Source organism: Galleria mellonella, unplaced genomic scaffold (assembly GCF_026898425.1).
Source record: "Galleria mellonella isolate WM207_F2 unplaced genomic scaffold, CSIRO_AGI_GalMel_v1 utg59, whole genome shotgun sequence".
NCBI lineage: Eukaryota > Metazoa > Arthropoda > Insecta > Lepidoptera > Pyralidae > Galleria > Galleria mellonella.
This window is the reverse complement of record NW_026442125.1, coordinates 871,815-893,250: the sequence shown is the minus strand read 5'-3', so window position 1 is coordinate 893,250 and position 21,436 is coordinate 871,815. Positions and strand designations below refer to the sequence as shown.

Sequence of the window (21,436 nt, the reverse complement as noted above, 5' to 3'; positions counted from 1 at the left end):
CAAGTTATGAGAGCATTTTGTTAATTATTTGATTAGAATAATTTTGTTTAATTCCGCTAAGTATGTGTTTAACTGCCAACACTCGAAGCGACTCGATTGTTGGCAGTCACACATATACTAATGGTAGCGGAATTAAACAAAATAATTCTAATTAAATAACCAGAGACACGTTTTTCTGCAAGATTCACAACATCTAGTTCAGTTAAAAATGTACATTTTGCCACGCTGATAAGTGATTTCATCATCACACAGGGGTACCAATAAAGGACAAGATGTTGTGTAGATATGCAACATTATAAATATTTAAATTTCTGCTTGATATACATAATATTTTTAGTACATAAAAACTTTGCTTTGCTCCACTAAAAACGATAATCTACCTGTATATGATAAATTAATGATAATATATCTATTTCAAAATGACTTCTATGAGAAAGAACTTTAAAAAATCTACCGTAATTTTTTTACATGATTACGTCACCAATTTAAAAGATCTCTATCTTCTTTTTTTTTATATATCTCATGTACAGACATCGTCAAGTTACAATTTTATTATATTACTACGATACTTTTCTCAAAAGCAAAGTGAGTGACAGTGAATAAATTGAAAAAGAATGAAGCCGTATCAAATATATGTACTTTGCTCTGAAAAAAAAAAATAAAATAAAAAAAAGCATCGACTTTAATCGCGATATCATACACCTATGAAATGAGAGGTTTCATAAACACACATTATTGGAATGAGTGTATCTATATTTGGAACACGGAAATTCGTATCACAGTTTTTTGCAACGTTAAAAGAAATGCCAACTTAGATCGTCACAAAAATAATATGAAACCAACGTGGGTGTAGGCCCTATTGATTTCGAGAAAAATTACCAAAATCGATTCGACAGAATTGGCGATGTAATCACGTAGACTTAGATTATATAGATGAAGTACCTCCATACAAACGCTTCGCTGAAAGCAGGTCAACTTTTTTATCCATGCGTGCGTGAATAGAGTTACCATTATTGAACGGTGCAGCTTGACCGCTCGGTGCTCGGTGAGCGTGGACTGTAGGGGTGCTGGTTCAGGCTGGAGAGAAACGCTATAATTCCTTTCTTGAAGCTCCCGGTTCCGTACTGAAGAGTATCCTATTTCCTTATCGGTTGGGGAGTGCAGTGCATGCCGCTCGACGGTAGGCGGCCTATCTTTATACCCGCCCGGTCGCACGACAACATGTACCAACTCACATTAGTGAGTCTGTGCGAGCGGGACGGGGCGAGTGTGAGAGGGACGCGTAACTCTTCAGAGCGGTACCATTTGGCGTCTATTTATTTATCATAATTATCTTATTACTATTATTTTTACAATCTTTTTCTTATTTCTACTTGTGGGTAATAATGACTCGACACAATAAAATGTTTTATTCAACTTACAACTATAAATACATTAGAGAAAACCTATATAAAATTAACAATTTAAACGATTAAAAAACTAATGACTTATGCTAACAAAAATAACCATAAAATATCGCTATAAACTATACAAATGATTACAATGTCGCGAACAATTATGGTAACTCTAAGTACAGTTGTTACTCAGTATGTGAAAGAAATTTGTATTTTAAAGTAAATTTTTAAGATAAAACGATACAAAATATGAATATTTATTTATTAAATTTTATTTATTCTTTATTGCACAATAAAACTTTGTACAAGTGGCAAATTTAATGTCATACGTGTATGGTATTCTCTACCGACTAACCATTAGAAGAACAGAAAGCAGAAGGGCAAGTTTAAAGGGCAGTGGTGGTAATATAGATGTGGCATAATTATTATACATACACATAATATATTAGAATATATATAAGAATTCAAAAGCATAATGGTTCGTCAAGTTGCTTATCTACGCCGATTATTTTTTTTATATTTGAGAACAGATTTATAATATGTTTTTGCTATCAAAATATTGATAGTGACCACCATTTTTAAAATTAACAATTCAAATTTTTATTCAATCTCAATACAAAATTAGGAAAATGGCGTGCATTGTTTTGCTTTAAAAATGTATATGAAAAGTTAGCCAAAAAACATATAGCTGACTTAATTTTATCCTGTTATGACATTAGAAGCTCTATCTATAAAATCTAAGTATGAGCGTAGGAAAATTAGCATTAGTACTAATAGTTGTAGAACACTCTAAATTTGGGAGTAGGGATCCCACTAAATTAGTTATACCGAAGTGTAAAACTTCTCTATATCAAAGGAACTGCTATTTTATGTCAATTAAAATTTATAATAAAATTCCCCAGTACTTAAAAAAATTACCACTTAATTATTTTAAATCCCAATTACAAAAATGGCTTATTGACCATTGTTTTTATTCAATTAATGATTTTTTTTTAAATTAAAAGTTAAATGAGTAATTAATTAATTTTATAATAATATTGTTGACACTAATCCCAGACATACTAATACGTATTAATATCAAATGAGATGAAGTACATTAATTGACGTGAAATTGTAATTGGCATATTGTTTTTTTTTTAAAAAGAATTGTTAATTTAATATTTTATTTTTTAAAATTTTTCATTCCTAATTGTGGCGAAATATGTGGACTTTATATTATTTTATCTATCTGTATATTAACCATATTTCATAAAAAAAAATAGTAGTAGTAACTATAAGAATACTAACTTTTACTCGCGACTTCATTCATTGACCATGCTACTCGTATGTCTAATTTATAGCATTATAAAGTGACTTGGGCATAAGCCACTTTATGAACCACTTTCTCCGTCTCATATAGTACATGTATACTAAATTTCACAGTGATGAGTCATTAAGGTGCTAGAAGGTAAGAAATAAACAAATTCACTTTCAAAGGTTGCCTGGAAGAGATCGCTCTTAGCGATAAGGTCGCCCTATGTTTTCTCATTGTGATTGTTTCTTGTAACTATTTATATTTATAATAAGTTTACTATTGTAATCTTTTGGAGGAAACAATAAAGACTATCTATATATCTATCTATCTATCACTTTCATTTCACATTTATAATATTAGTATGGATTATGCATAGTGAGTAGTCATAGCATAAAATGGGTCTCCCGTTCCTTTCCCGTGGGTATGGTAAGAGGCGACCAAGAGGATTTAATGATCGGTGGAAAGGCAACAGCGTCTTTTTTATAACATTACCAAAATCCAAATTGTTGTTGCCAAACTGCCTGCCAAGCGTGACAACTACTACCAAAATTCCTCCAATGGTAAACTGCTATAAGGAATGCTAGTTCCTTATCATAATGTTTGGAGGTAGCCTTAGCACAGCAATGGATAGACACCGGCTGATATGATGATGGTGATTCAGTATGTTATAGACGAAGCCACGGTTAAAAAGTAGTGCAAAATAAAAACATTCCGTGTGTTAAAGGAGGTGTAAAGGCAATGAAATGTGTACTCACGTGTAGATAAAACCTTACAGTGGAGTAGCTAGCAGCCATTTTGATAAGAAAATACGTCTTACTAAAAATACGTCTTAAACCGCTCCTTTATTGTGCATTTTCAAACGCTCAAACGGCTATATTGATCTTATTGAAAATTGCTCTTTAGACCTGTTTGCTCTTCGTAAAACAATAACTACTTGTTTCATACTAGTTCTGACATGTAACTACGTCTGCAAGATCGAGTTATGTGGATTTCCTCTTGAAATAAATTCCAATAAATCGATATTGAAATTGAAACGTTTCGCACTCTCGAATTGCAACATTAGGGACATAATGGTTCCATAGTGTACTGATAGTTGCATATTAGTAACTCGCCAATGCAAATTATCGTTAATCGATCCCAATTATAACCTAATTCTTAACTATTGTTTCTAAGTGCAATAAAAAATTGACATTGACAATAGATTTGCATTGATATTAGATTTTTTTATACAACAGAGAATGGCAAACAAGCTGACGGCCCACCTGATGGAAAGTAGTAACCGTCGCCTATAGACATGAGCAGTACCATGGACATAACAGAGTATTCTGTTTCACCTATGCGTTGCCATTCCTGAGGACTCAGGTGTTATTCCTCTGTACCCTGTAAATTCATGCCATATCGCACCGTTCAAATCGAAACACAGCCATGCAAACACAACTGCTTCACAGTAGAAACACGAATGGGACAGAACCAAGCAATCGACTTTTGAACAAAGTCACCCTCTAGTAGATTCAAGAGTAGATGATGTTCACTGACTAGCATTCAAATTAGCCTATATCTTCCATCTGTCTTCATCTTCGCCGTGTGATCCCTGTATAGAATGGGCCACCGCTTTCTTTCCTATGGGTGGCGATAGAGGCGAGTAAAGGAGGACGAGGGATGGTCAGCAGCGTCCCTCATAAAACATCTTTAAAAGCCTAACTAAGAGTGACAATTACTGGTAGAACTCCTCTTATGGGGAAGGCTTATGTCCAGCAGTGGACAGTTAACGGCTGAAATAATAATAAAAATCCTTCATCATATTGTGTATACCAAATTTCACAGTGATTGGTTAAGCCATTAAGGTACTAAGAGAGTACAAATAAATAAATTCACTTCATGTTTGTAATACTTTACTTTTATCTGATTGCTTTTTTCTTTGCAGAACAATAAGTACTTATTTTACACTACCTTTTACCCGCGACTTCGTTCGCATGATCGAGATATGTTTACTGGCCAGAATAAGAAGAATCATATAGGATATGTACACCAAACTTCATAGTGATTTTTTTTATACAACTTAGAATGGCAAACAAGCTGACGGCCCACCTGATGGAAAGTGGTAACCGTCGCCTATAGACATGAGCAGTACCATGGACATAACATCTTTAAGCCATCAATGCGCAATAAGCTAATAAACAAACTCACTTTCACATTTACAACATTAGAAAGAATTAAAAAGTATGAATATATTTAACAGGAAAGAGTTCATTTAACTCTCTACGTGAATAGAGGATTTAAACCCCACATATTTATAACAAGCATAAAATAATGGGCAAACATAAAAAAAAAAACGAGAAATTGAACGAATTGCGGCGCGATAAATACATATTTTAATCCCATTAATGACTAAAAACTCCCATTATACCATTTAGATACATAATGGGATCATTTCACGGGCTTATACAGTCATTCTGAGCTTTAAAAATGCTTAATTGATATTCGGACTGTACATTGCCATCCTTTCTGTAAGCCCAGTTAATATTTGCAGATCACGATTCTTTTTTGTGGGGAGCCGTATTAACGCTCTCTCGTAATTCACAATAATGTCCGTAGCTTTATATTCTTGGAAGGTTTATTGTCTATGTGAATATATGATTATTATAAATGCGAGGGTTTTTTATCGTGACAATCCAGCATACGTTTGAGTGATATAACGTATTGTGATATACGTTTTACCTTTTATTGTACTTTATAAAGATTGCCACGTAATTGCACGCATACCACATGTGCACGCACGCACACTACATGTGCACGCACGCACGCACGTACGCACGTTTGCAAAATAACTTTTTTTGCCACAACTGAATTTGTTTATTTATGCAACTTAGAATGCAAACAAACTGACTCATTTGTATTTCTACTATAAAGTAGTTGTGTTTGCATGGCTGTGTTTCGGTTTGAAGGGTGGGATATGGCGTGAATTTACAGAGTACTGAGGAATAATACCTGAGTCCTCAGGAATGGCAACGTAGGAGGCGTATCATGAGCGAAACAGTATACTGGTACTGCTCATGTCTATAGGCGACAGTTACCACTTTCCATCAGGTGGGCCATCAGCTTGTCTGTCATTCTAAGTTGTACAAAAAAATATATAAACATTTCGTTTAATTTGATTTAAAAAAAATATGCATACATTGAAAAGCATCTCAATACAATCGTATTCGACTTAATCAAAGCCACTTCAAAAGCCGTCAGCAAGAGATCAAGCGAAATCGAATTCCGAGAACCTCGGCCGCAGATCCTTAACAGAATACAGAGAGTTTTCCATGCCGATAATTTTAATCGCCCTTCAATTTATTCCGCCGATTCCGTTTACTTACAAATTGATTATTTTTAAAGAAGAAAATTGAAAGGATGACAAAGAGAGGCCCTTAAGATCGGCGCGCTATCGAAATTTTCTCACTTTGAGATCTCCGATGGAGGTATTGGTGTTTTTTTTTTATTATTCAAAAATGGTTACTATTTGGATTCCATTTAAATTTATTTGTACAGTCAGATTTTATTACGGATTAGAGGAATAGATTAATGATATTGACAGTTCGGATGGATTATTAAGAGTTCTTTTGGGTATAATTGCTTGAAAGTACAGAAAATAGGTACATAGGTTTTTTTTTATTTCTCCAATGTCAACAAATATGTTTGCAAATCGATTAAAAATATAGGGATGTATTATCATAGATTTTGTGGTTTTTCATAGCATTTATTTATTTAAGAGTGGCCTTTAAATGCATTTCCAAAGAGGGTTGATGTTAGACAGTCGACCGGGCGTAAAGCCAAAGACCAAAACTTTTGGGTATTATGGATAAGAACATACTACGCCGACCTTGAACAATTGGAATAAAAGTAGTAAGACGATGATGATGAAAAGATTTTTTGGGTATAACTGCTTGAAAGTACAGAGAAAAGTATGTTTTTTTTTTATAATAGAAGAGTTTTTGCTCCCTCGAATTGCATCACAAACGACAAGGCACAATTCCAATTCCAACGGTATTGATTTCAAGTGTAACAGTATATTTGAGAGCAATAAAGAACGCGCTGGAGCTTCGACGAGATAAATGGATGAACAGATAGACTGATAGAACAGCATCTATTATATAGTACTATATAAAATATATTTTAAAATTATTATACGAAATTTCTAATGTAAGTAGTATATTCATTTATTTTAACATGTATTATATATGTAGGTAGGTATTATATGTATTTATAGTGTATGTATTTATGTAATATTATATTATATATTTTAATATTTTATTTAACTGTATATTTGTTTATGTATTAATAGTTGTAGCACTTCAGCTGCCCGCTAACGAAATGCTTTCTTACTGTACTGGGTTGACTGGAAGAAATCTCTGTCAGAGATAAGTCCACCCTTACTCACAACATTTATAAATAGATTATTTTATATGTAACTTACAAGTGCAATAAAGAATTTAAGTAGAAAGAAAATTAAACTTCCGGATCAATTATAATAAAGTCTTTGTGAGAGCAAACTATAAGTATATGCTTTCAGATAAAAAAAGGAATTTTTCAAATCGAATTATAACTGGAGTTATGAAGTAACAAACATAAAAAAATACAGTCGATTTGAAAACTTCGTTATTTTTGAAGTCGGCTGACAATAAATAAAGATATTTTTATCTCATTGTGATTTTTTCATTCATTGACCACGTTACTCGTATGTCTACTTTATAGCATTATTAACTAAAGATTTATTTTCTGTCTCATATAGTCTATGTATTTTTTGATACGTTATTAAGGTTTATATTTATAAGAGATAGCGATAAGGTCGCCCATTATTTTCTCATTGTGATTGTTTCTTGTAACTATTTATATTTATAATAAGTTTACTATTGTAATCTTTTGGAGGAAACAATAAAGAGTATCTATCTATCTGTCTATTTATAAAATAAAATTATGAGTAACTAGTGATTTGCCCCGGCTTTTCACAGGATGATAGATAGAAAAATAAATTATTACTACACTAGATTACTACATTAGATTTAATAGGCAAGTTTTTGACACGTTTGGTTACAATATGTTCATTGATCTCCCGCTTTTATTATGTAAATATTAAAATAAATTGATATAAATTTTGAAAACATTAATAGTTTAGTTTGTTTAGTTATTAAGTGAATTCATTAGAAACAAACAAGCATACAAATAATCAAATATTTCCTATTTATAATATTATTACAGTAGTATAGACTAGCAAATGTCTGCGGCTTCGTCTGTACAGAATAAGTATATTGAGTATAATTGTGAATAGTTTTATATCCCTTCTTGAGGAATAATTAATTCCCCATACAAACTTTCATCCCCTATTTCATCTTATACAAATTTTAATTTCGCGACAGAAAGCCTATGTTCTTTTTCAAGGTCCTATCTATGTCTACATTAAAATTAATTCAATGATTTAGGCATGAAAATATAACAGACAGAGTGACTTTCTTATTTACAATATTAGTCTGAATAACTTTGTCGCAGTTTGTATGCTATCTATCTACTCGTGCGAAGACGGGTCAGGTTATTAGAATATCTATACTTATAATAAATCTGTAGAGAGGTCAATTCTGTACATGAAATATATTTCCAAAATAACTATCAGGAGGTGATTAGTGATCGATACTGATGCCAAAAATAAAATCAGTAAAATATTTGTCTGTCTGTCTATCTGTATGTTCGTTATAGAAACAACTACTCGACGGATTTTAACGAAACTTGGTACAAGTATTCTTCATACTCCTGGGCAGGTTATAGTATACTTTCTATCACGCTACGATCAATAGGAGCAGAGCAGTGAAGGGAAATGCTGGGAAAACGGGAGAAGTTACTCCATTTTTAAGCTTCCGTCACGTGTGCAGCCTTAATGGCCACTTTTTAAAATGTAAAAATGTCCACCCGTGTGACGCCGGGCGGGCCGCTAGTTCTAAATAAAATAACACATGAATATCCAATCCAATTTTATTTAGCAAGTACACTCTAATATGGATGTGTAATAAGGGATTCATAACGGTAGAATTAATATATACTCATGTTCCGTAGTTCGGTAATCCGGCTCAATTTCCGGATGCCATGGTTGGCGCTGTTTAATCTCTTACAGCTTTTGGATATTGTACATGTATGTACATGTACATGTATGTACATGTACATATATGTTAATGTAATACGTAAATTTCTAACAAATATATTTAATCTCACATTATAATTTATATTCATATAAAGGGAATGAGGCATCAGAATTCCGAGACAATTAAAGGACTAAGTATTGTGACGCCCTGTTCTTTATGAGTCCGTACCTGTAAAGACAAAATGGAAGCCTTATAGGATCACTTTGTTGTCTATCCGTCCGTCTGTCAAGACCCTTCTTCTCAGAAACGCTTGGAGATATCAATCTGGTATTAATATCAAATACTGAAATTTATCAAGTCCTTTTAAAACATCACCAAAGCCTGTCTGCGGTTGCTAACCCGCCTGTCAAGCACGACAACTATTGGCAACTCCTTATTTATGGGGGAAGCCCCTGTCTAGCAGTGGACAGTTAACGGCTGGTGATGTTGATGACCATACGGCCTTCTTATAGAACAATAGTTTATCAATCAGTAGTATCTAAGGTTATATATATATATACATATATATATATATATATATATATATATATATATATATATATATATATATATATATATATATATGTGTCATTATGACTGCCATTTTAAAAATGTTTGTAATAACTCATCCATTCGATACACTCACAATATATTTAGACAGTCAAGTTTCAAAATATCTAATATCAAAATATTATTTGTATTTGTGTTTGCAGGCGAAACAGTATACAGGGTCAGAGAAATAACACCTGTGTCCCCAGGAATGTCCATGGTATGGTACTGCTTATGTCTATAGGCGACGATTACCACTTTCCATCAGGTGGACCGTCAGCTTGTTTGCCAATGTAAGTTGCATAAAAAAGAGAAAGAAAATCTTTCCATAAAAACTGTGACAGTACTCCGCCAAATGAGTTTGACGACTCATACATGAACGGTTCCGTAACAATATGGAATGGCCTTTCCCGTGACGTGTTTCTTTCATTCTATAACCCCAGATTCTTCAAACTTAGCATGAAAAAGCACTTAGTGAGCTAGCATGGTACGGCCAACCGTTGAGAGTAGAACAATCTCTTTTCCGTTGACCTCCGTTCCGTTTACTACAAATTTACGGGTTTCGGATTTTTCCTTTACTTGTGCTACATGATATTGCTTCTTGCCATATTCATGATTTTAGATCAACGGGAAGTACCCTATAGATCTTGATTCTCTCTGCGAATGTCAAAATATGCGATATAAATGGAACATAAACGGCCCTATCTTTTGATTGCATCGATTTAGAAGCTTGATATTTTCACAACTTCAAGAGATCGCAGATCTGAGTACATGATTTTCAATTTCAACTTGATACCTCCACGCGATCCTAAGAAAAAAGTTCTTGATAGACAGACAGATCAGTTTTTTCCTAAGTATAGAACCCTAAAAAAGAATCCAGTTGAATGCACAACTTTCAAATTCCTGAATGCTTGTTATGTTCCGGATTTCTCTTGGTTTTATTACTACCGTGATTATGGGGCTTAAAAAGAAATCTAGTTAGAGCTCACTTTCATTAAAAATCATTTCTATGTAATAGCAGAGGATTTATGAAATTACGCGCTCCACAGGTCTCGTTACGTTATCTCCATTGATTAGTTTTATAGAATAACTGGCTTTTACAAGCAACTTCATCCCCATGATTGGGGTATGTTTACTGACCATGATAATAAGTAGTATATTTCATCCCATCCTTCTTTATCCCATATAGTGAGTCATCATTTCACTGTTCACTGCTGAAGATAAGCCTCTCCCTTGGAGGATTATGGCAGTAGTTGCTACGCTTAGTAGGCTGTTTGGCAATATAGTACGTATATGTCAAATTCGATAGTGATTGATTAAGCTGTTAAGGCACTATGTGGTAAAAAACAAACAAACTCATTTTCATATAAATTATCACTTGCTTCTACTTTTGACTTTGTCCGTGTGACTGGTATATTTTATTGTTACTGTGAGATGTATACGATGGCTTACCAACGCAGTGGCAATAACACGGCAGACAAAGAGAAAGACTTCAGAGCCGAGCCGTTCATACCCGAAGAGTTTCGAACGTTGTATTTCTTATCTATGACAATACCGCAAGCTCCTACAGGTCGCGCTCAGAGGGCTGAGACGCGCAGTCAGATACGCACTCGTGTCACAGTCACTCATAACTATGGATCACGAACTGATTCCGAAACTAGTCTTGTCGAGTTGTTTTCTTTATAAAATCACTCTTAGAAACTCACTAATAAGTAAGATATACATTATTATCATTAATCACTAATAAGTAAGATAGGATACAGGGGAAGGGAATGCCTAGGTCCAGCAGTGGACGGATAATGGCTGAAATGATGATGAAAGGAAAGTCGTTTTAAGTTATTATATAAGTTATTAGAGGTATTTCCTTTTGAATATGCTACGCTATTTTTTCAAGAAGCTGTAGAATGAAGTCCTTCAAAAGGCGTGTAAAAAGCTTTTTTGATTCTGTTCCGTTACAACGCTAAGGAATAATAAATAAACTGTTTCACATTTAGTTAATTTTAAAACTAATTTAAATTTATTTATTTTTGTTGTGACCACACCGTGGTGCAATCTACGTCGAAACGTCAGCAATAAAGAAGTAGGTATGTAGATACTATTTAGCTGTAAAGGCTTTTAAATCGTGTTAAGTTCTAATTGTATATTTAAAATATGTTTCATTATTTATTTATTTAATAAACACAAAGAATATACAACATGAATACCTAATAAATAAATAACTAAAGTTTTTCCTAGAGCTTTAATATTTTTATTTCATTTTTTCTTATCATATGGAAAATACAATGTACCATACTGTGTTTATGAATCTCATAAAATCCCCCTCCTTTTGGGACAGGCGGGGACCATAAAATGTCAATTGTTCCTATTTCAACATATTTCTTTTAGTACCTCTTTAAAATTTGTAATATTCGACTTTAGAAATATTTTCCAACGATATTCGAAAGAAAAAGGTTGTATGTTTTTCATATTTATTTATTTATTTAAATGCATTTGTACATTCACTTTTAATATAGATATCACCAGTCACCAGAGGGAGTCTTTGAAAAGTCGATTGCATGAGTACCTCAGTCGTATTTATGTTTCAACCGTGAAGTAGCAGTGTCTGCATGACTGTCTCTCAGTTTGAAGGGTGGGATATGGCAAAACGCATAATACCTTACTCCTCAGGAATGGCAACGCATTGGGGATATCATGGGTAAAACATGTACGCTGTTATGCCCATGGTACTGCTCATATCGATTGCCATTTTTCATCAGTTGGGTCGTTGGGTGGGTCCTAAATGCTGACTTATCCCTTTAAGGGCTTTCTTAATTTTATTTATTTATATCCATCTAGGATACAGTTAATCCTTAATAATTTTATAAATGTAAAAGCGATTTTGTATGATACCTCTTGACGCCTTAACGATACAAGCAACAATTTCTATAGCACGAACGTTGCAAATAAGCATACAGCCAGTTTGATGGTAAACAAACACAATATAGAGGACGGCTGCACACTAAACATATCATGTGCATATTACTGACTGTGAAGAACCTTAATACATCAAATTTAAAATTCAAATTCAAATCATCTTTTGTTTACAAGCATTTTTAAATCGTCACTTGTTATGAATGCGGGATCCGGAAATTTGTTATCTATTGAAAAGAGTCCAAAAGAAACTCAACAGTTACTCTTTTAAATCTCTATTAATTTTATGTGTATTTATGTAGAGGCACTATGTCTAAGATTACAAAGTCATTAAAAAGCTCGTGCATGATCGACTAACATCATGCACATTTCTCATCCAAGTAATTGTTTAGTGTGTAATAGACTTTATTTAATAAATGTTTTTAATAACAGTTTTTTAAGAATCCCATATTTTAGTCAACTTTCATGAAATTCAATAAATAGTATTTTTTTTTATTTATTTTTTATGCAACTTAGAATGGCAAACAAGCTGACGGCCCACCTGATGGAAAGTGGTAGCCGTCGCCTATAGACATGAGCAGTACCATGGACATAACAGAGTATACTGTTTCGCTCATGATACCCCCCATGCGTTGCCATTCCTGAGGACTCAGGTGTTATTCCTCTGTACCCAGTAAATTCACGCCATATCCCACCCTTCAGACCGAAACACAGCCATGCAAACACAACTGCTTCACGGTTGAAACACGAATGGAACAGAGGTACCCAAGCAATCGACTTTTGTACAAAGTCTCCCTCTGGTATTTGTGATTCAAAAGAGGCCACTAAGGGCGCTTCTTGGTAGAGGGGTGGGTAGAAACGTCTCTCTAAACAAATCTCCAAAGCCTATCTGCGGTTGCCAATCCGCCTGCCAAGCTTGGCAACTACTGGCGAAACTCCCCAATAGGGGCAAGTTTATATTCAGTAGTGAATAGTTAACGGCTGATATGATGATGATGATGATGATGATAAATTATTATTGTTCTACCAGTATATCGAATTAAGTCGCAAGTAAAAGTTAGTATAATATAATTGATATTCGAAAAGGAAAGTCAAGAAAAATAAGTTGCAATTCCGAAAGGAGGGATTCAGGTAATACATCACCTATATCATGGTTTATGTAACTTGGATCTTGTAAAAGGTACGCACAATATTAGTCTAGACATTTCACTGACGGGATAAAAAGTAGGCGCCTAGCACAAAGGCTCTGCCGCAAAAAATCTAAAGACATTTATAAGGTTGGCAAGCTATTTTTGTATTGAAAGAACATTCAAAGATCGCTGATTGATTGGTTGTATTGACAGCAGAGCTATGTGGCTTCAGCATAGAGTGTGCCATCCCTTCCATACCAGTGAGTGTCGTAAAAGACAACTAAGCGAATTTAAAGGTCGAGGGATGGACAGCAACATCCTTCTCAAAACATAACCAAAGTCTAAAAGCAGTTGCCAAGCTGACTGCCAAGCGCTGCAACTATTGGCAAAACCCCACAAAATCTGAGCAAAAACATCAAAATGTGTTCCATATCACCAAAGTCTAATTGCAGTTGCCAAGCTGACTGTCAAGCGCTGTAACTATTGGCAAAACCCCACAAAATCTAAGGAAAAACATCAAAATGTGTTTAAAATACTGAAATAATGCTTTAAACGGATAGATAATAAACGCGTATGTAATATTACATATAACTGTATTTCCTCAGTTACAATCTGCTACAATTAATGATTTACGGTTCTATCTAAATGAATCGGCTCCACGCCTTCACGGGTGGGGGTGATACATCAAAATGGAGGTCACAGTGCTGTCGGGGTTGAGCCCATATTTGTTCATTATTGCAAAAGTTTCTGTTAAAGCAGGAAAACATTGGATATAAAATATATGAGTGTTAGTTATTGAACTATTAAATGGTAGTGGAAATCTATTTGAAAACAAGTTTCAAAGTAATACTATTGAATTACTAATAGAAAAAAATATTTTAAAAATTATGATTATATATATATATATATATATTAGTTTTGGAACAAATGGTATGGACATGCGAGTGATCTTATAAGTTTTCTATTTTTTCCTTTTGAGGTACAGAGCTCTAAGAAAAATAATAATATCAATCGTAATAAATGTGTATGAAAACAAGATGAGAGTATGAATATAGGCCTTTCCTAGTCCTTTCGCAGTTAGGCTTTTAGAGGTGTTTTAAGAGGAACACTGTTGCTCATCCCTCGATCATAGGTTCCCTAGTAGTCGTCTCTTACGATACCCATTGGAAAGGAAGGGGTGGCTTATTTTATGCCGGGACACACAGCGACATATTAACTTACTGCTCTCTCTTTCTCTCTTTCTCTCTCTCTCTTTTCATTTAAAAGTTTGCACGATAAGAGGAAACTCTTAAATGACAAGGTAGAGAGAGAGACTTATCTTAATATGAGGTGTACAATGGAGGATCACTGTGAATATAATCTACGTCATCTTAAGGAAATAGTAAATTTAGTCAGATATGAATTATAATATTAATACATTTAAAAATTAAATTAAAAAAAAACTATCTACTTTGTTCCATTGTATTTATTAAAATATTTTTATAATTTACATATACAATCGGTTTCGATATTTCATCTTTAAAATTTATCATTTTTATTCGTTCAAATTTTTTAACACAGCTCACTCGTTGAAGCTATGAATCTTGAAAATTTAAATTTACATTTCACGTTGGCGTCGTCTAAAAAAATAACTTACTTCTTCAAGGAGGACATTAAAAATATCGCTTTAGTAAGAGAATAAATCAAACTTGCACCCCATGGTAATATATCAACGTAGACACAATACTGTCAGGGGCCCGGCAGATATTTGTTCATTATTAATAAAGTTACAGTTGTGGAACGAAAAAGTTTAGAGCCCTGGCACTTGGTAATATTTTAATAACAAATAAAGCTTCAGAAGTCGTTTTAATTAAGTGAAATAATTAATTTAATGTCTATGTACACCTTTATAGAGTGAAATCTTCTTCTTATATATTCTTTATTGCACTTGTAAATTATATATTATTATTATTACAGCCGTTAACTATTGCTGCACATAAGCCTTCCCTATAAGGGAAGTTTTGTCAGTAGTTGCCACGCTTGACAGGCGGGTTGTTAACTTAGATTTACTTTTTAGTTTACGTTTTAGTTTCGCCCATGATACCCCCATGCGTTGCCATTCCTGAGGACTCAGGTGTTATTCCTCTGTACCCAGTAAATTCACGCTATATCCCACCCTTCAAACCGAAACACAGCCATGCAAACACAACTGCTTCACGGTTGAAACACGAATGGGACAGAGGTAGCCAAGCTTCGACTTTTGTACAAAGTCTCCCTCTGGTTAGTATACTTTGTTATGTCCATGATACTGCTCATATCTATAGACGACGGTTACTACTTTCCATCAGGGTGGCCGTCAGCTTGTTTGCCATTCTAAGTTGCATAAAAAAAACCTTTAACAGTTTCAAACTAACAAGATTACTGAAATTATAGATTCACTTATAATGAAATATAATTGATTATCTCAAATAGAATATTCAATCTATCCGATATTAAGAGGTTTTGCCAATGGGGTCGATTCTGAGGCTTCGTTTCTCTTAACCTACCTCCATAATTGAATTTTCAATTTGATATCATAAGGAAATATTTATTGTAAGGATCAATATGAACTAATTTTCTAATAGATGGAGGTCATCATATTATCATATTCCACTGCTTTATATAGGCCCCTCCTTTTTGGGGGTTTTGCCAATTGTTGCCACGCTTGGCACGCAGACTGGCAACCACAGGCTTTGGTGATGTTTAAAAAGAGAAGCTGCTGGTCATTCCTCGATTAAGTTCCTTATTCGCTTCTTAGATCACCCACGGGAAAGTAAGGAATGGTACCCTGCCTGTGCTATTGGTATACATTTGCGGAGTACCAGTGAGGATTGATTGGTGAGAACGAAAAAGCAAGGGAGTTAGTCCATCGTGACAAATTTACGATGGTATCCAGAGAGGGACGTGAACTACGTGAGGGTCAACCTGATAGGATATATTGATAACAATAATAATAATAAACTCTTTATTGCGCACAGTAGAGATGTATACAAGGAGTATTTATACAGAATGTGCATATACAAAAGGCGGCCTTATCGCTAAAAGCAATCTCTTACAGACAACCTGGCATAAAGAATGGATAAATATAGAGAGAAAGGTAGATGGCGCAAGTCAGACACAGTAAATACATAGAAGGAATCAAACAAAATGCAAAATATTCTAAATATAAAAATAAGATTACAATACATAAACGTACATATATAATATAAATAATAATACGTAAACATAAATACTCGTACATTAATATACTAAATAGATCAAGGTAAATAACACGTAGTAAACGTCAAAGCAAATTAGAGAGATAGGTAATAACCTCCCTATTACTAACAATCTCTTCTTCCCCAATGTTGTCGAATTGGTATGTATCCTGTAAGGACATAATAACGAGGAAATAGAACAAATAAATATTAAGTTAAGAGATAGATTTTAGAGAAATGACACATCAAAATCGGGCCCATCTTTGTCAAAGACATCCTCATATATATTTCAATATTTCGTTTCCTAAGCACAGTAAGAACAAATATTTTCAAATTAAATACAAAAGGACACGTTTTGAAGGAGCGTGTTTAATTAGAAATTTCAGGTCCACGTTTCGGAACATCAAAGGGAATACAAAAACTTAGAGCGAAAAGCGAAAAAGGCACCGGGTACGGGAAGTAACAAATAGACACAATCGAATCTCGTTCGAGCAACGGATAAGGGACTTGTTTTCTATTTGCAAACAACAACTTTGTTTTAATGTTGATATTTAGTTATTTATTTATAAGAAATCTTAAAGTCAAATTTGATAACGGAGATATACTCGTGAATACATTAACAGCTGCATTACCTATCAAGCTGTAAAAATTGGATAACTAAATTTATATAGTGGCTTTACCTGCGTGATTTTGTTTAAAACCTATCCTAGGCACAACTGTAGTTATTGTATACTATTTACATAGACCAGACTGAAATCATATCCGACGTCCATGTCACACCTATAGCGATTATGTTTGAGAACACTACGCTCGAAGTCGTCGACGAGTATGTATACCTAGAACAAGTTATCTGACTGGGTTAGTCCAATTTCGACCAAAAGGTCAAACGATGACTCCAACTCAGCTAAGTAGTGTTCGAAAAACGATGCCACATCTTCACATCCAAAATACCTCAAAGTTTGAAGACAAAGGTTTCGGAAAGGGCTACGCTCAGAGTTTCTTTGCGTGACGGAATCTGAAATGAGGATATCCGTAAAAGACCCAAAGTGCTCAAGTGGTATAGGCTGGTCACATAGCTCGAAGAACCGACGACCGATGGGAAAGAAATTTTTTGAGTGGCGACTCCGTACGAGCTAACACAGAGTAGGACTACTACACTACATGAAGTGACGACCTCAAGTGCATTGTAGGGAGTCAATGAATACAAGTGACTCAGGACCGTTCCTTATGCCAGTCTATATGTGGTCACATAATTTTTTTTAGTGTTACGAGAGAGAGAGACTTAATATTTCCGTGTATAATATTGTTTTGTATTAATACTAAAGTCTCTGTAAATTCTTTTCAGGAAGATTATTACGAATCTGAAAAACGAGAGTGTAAAAATATAAAATCGATAAGAGAGTAGATATTAATAAATAAAATCATAGTGGAGATCGCCAAATGGAGGACTTTCTTTTCGAAATTGGTTGAGAATTACTGCTTTCGTATAAATACATGTAGGACTTTATCTTATGTACATACATATGTGTTTATAAAATTCTGTTCCATATACATGAAATGATTACAAAATTATTAAACATATACAATTTGTTTTTTTTTATACAACCTAAAATGGCAAAAAAGCTGACGGCCCACCTGATGGAAAGTGGTAACCGTCGCCTATAGACATGAGCAGTACCATGGACATAACAGAGTATATATACTGTTTCGCCCATGATACCCCTATGCGTTGCAATTCCTGAGGACTCAGGTGTTATTCCTCTGTACCTAGTAAATTCACGCTATATCCTACCCTTCAAACCGAAACACAGCCATGCAAACACAACTGCTTCACGGTTGAAACACGAATGAGACAGAGGTACCCAAGCAATCGACTTTTGTACAAAGTCTTCCTCTGGTAATTATTATTTTCAATCGACTTTAAAAAGGAGGCCGTATTTATTTTATGTTTGTATATACTCATAATTCCGTCATTTCTAACCAGATTTGGATAATTATTTATTGTCTAAAAGGATATATTTATATATATTTTATCAAAATCGGTTCAGTACTTTAATTTTTAGACCAAAAGAACTGGTTTTGTCATAAATCAAGTCGGTTTTTTTTCGTAGGACACAATCTTTAATTATTTAACTATTATATACATTATAACAATATAGGTAGTGACGTCTCCATAGCCATTATTAAAAAAAATCCGAACCCACAACAATTGTTCCATTTTTAAATTAAATGAACCTTTCACGGGTTCACCACAATTTCCTTCATTGATATTCAGGGATGCTAACGTCCTACGACTATTCAATCGTAACGGAGCCCTTTTAAATTCAATTTGCAACAAATATCTTTACGATTTTGTGGAGACAGATTGGATTAGGACGAAAATGAGAATAGTCGATTGATATTACTATTTGCTGGTATATTATTCAGAGCAAGTTATCACTACGTTACGTATTTGAGAGTCGACACTACTGTTGTATTTATGTAACTAGAAAATAAATCTGTGCTACCATCTAATAATACCAACACATAAAAACAAATAAATTTTTAATATCCTATAAATATATGTGTGAAACAAAATGCTGTCAAGAACATTTATATTGATATCATAGAAGATCTAGCAAAATATTTATAATGTAAAAGTAGCTATTTAATAGTGTAAAATTTTGAAATTCAATTATCTAGTTATTGGTTTCCGGCTAAACCGTTATTAAAAAAAAGGTTTGTGTTTACTTTTATATTTTATCCAATCTATTACTCTTCATTATACATGAAGTATAATATATATATATATATATATATATATATATATATATATATATATATATATATATATATATATATATATATATATATAAAGTATATCTTATATATGTGACAGTATATTTGTGATTTATATATATTTATTTGTATATGTAAATTAATTTTAGTATGTATCATATATCACTTATTTTTTATTATTATTATTATTTCAACCATTAACTATGCACTGTTGAACATAATCCTTCTCCATAAGGGTAGTTTTGTCGGTAGTTGCCACGCTTGGCAGGCGGATTAGCAACTGTAGTGAGGCCTTTACAGATGTTTTAAGAGGGACGCTGCTGCCCAACCCTCCACCACAAGCGCCCTTAGTTATTCAGGTCTTAGTTAGTTACCTATGGGATAGAAAAAAAGTGGTCCATTCTGTGGCGGGACCGACATGGCGAATATCAGTTAATGCTAGTATCGTAGTCGAGCATTCTATCACCCCCTAAATTGACTGGGAGAAAATGTTTTTAGCATCAAGTCCGCCATGTACACATATTTGTACTAATGAATAAATAAATAAATATAATAAATAAATACATATATATATATATATATATATATATATATATATATATATATATATATATATATATATATATATATATATATATATATATATATATATAACATTTTTTTGTTGTTCAGAATAATGCTGGCTTGGTAAATTTTTTTTAAAAACAAAATATCATAGTTAACGCTCAAATTCACAACAATATGTAACATGAAATGACAAACAAACGGTCTATTTGATGGAAATTAGTAATTGATTACTATAGATGGTTTTTTTTTAATTACTTAAAATAAAGGTACAAAACATTCTATCAATTATTTCCGAACCGATACGACGACATAACCTTCAAGAAAAGAGTATATTCTTTTTTAAAAAGCCGGCAGCACACCTGCAATGACGCTGGTATTGTGGGTGATCATGGGCAGCGGTAGTCACTTACCATCAAGTGAGCCGCATGCACGTTTGCCCCCTGTGTTGTAAAAAAAAAAAAACAAAATTTCTGACGTAAAATAATGTTTCTTATAGTCGAGTTTACAAACTTTTTACTTCCTTATTGACAGTATTAATGTAAAAATAGGTTTATTTGTTTCGCAATCTCTTGGCGCCGTAACGGCTATACCGATCCTCATAAAATTTGGAGTATTGCATACACACTATTTGAGATGATTGGGGTTGAAGTTGGATTTGGGGTATGTATAATCCAGGTCAATAGTTGCAATCAGGTCAAGCAGGAGGAGTCACCAATAAAAAGAACTAGTAAATAACAAACATTCGAAAAGATCAAACGGAATTACCTTTTTTCAAGGGTCTCATCGTATATCCATTCAAAATGTAATGGCACGGAACACGTTCATCGTCACTTCATTGTATATGTGCTTATTAAAAGTTTACAACTTAGAAAGGAAACAGTTCAAAAATGTAATTTTCAAATGTACATAAATACTATTAATGATAATGCCGTAAAACTCGTACATACATTTCAACGACACTGATAATTCGATATTGCATATGCACGCGAACACGTCCGCACCCGTGCACGGCCGCGCGGTGACTGAAACTGAAAACGATAGAAGTATTACGGAGTTGAAACCTCATTTTCCCAAAGCTCGCCATATTGGAAAATGTATCGCGGACGACCTTATGTGATAGTGTTCATGTAAGGCAAAAGATGGCGCTGTTTATGTTTCCAAGAATTTTAATTAATTGTGAACCTCCTACTTTTTAAAATATCCCGTATATAACTTCTGTTTCATTTTTCCAAAGTCATTTTCAAGCGATTCCGTAAAGTAATATTTTTTGTTTTTTTATTTATTCTTCACTGCACAATAAAATAAAATTTGTACATTTGGCGAACTAAATACCATATGACATTATTTACAAGCTAACTATTAAATGAAAGTGTTTAAGGGCAATGATGGCGAAAATAAATTATATAAAAAATTAAATTTACCCATTAATATAAATTGACATAATATT

The 21,436-nt window shown here is 33.5% G+C and overlaps 1 protein-coding gene across 2 annotated transcripts in view; it reads right to left on the bottom strand.

Annotated features, from left to right (window-relative positions):
• Positions 1 to 21,000, bottom strand: part of LOC113523089 (neuroligin-4, Y-linked-like) — a 73,227-nt gene extending 52,227 nt beyond the window's left edge. For both annotated transcript variants that reach the window (XM_026908957.3, XM_031914087.2), the window contains exon 1: positions 20,755 to 21,000. The gene's annotated coding sequence lies outside the window, so the exon portion shown is untranslated. The remainder of the gene's footprint in view (positions 1 to 20,754) is intronic.
• Between the last annotated feature and the right edge of the window lie 436 nt (positions 21,001 to 21,436).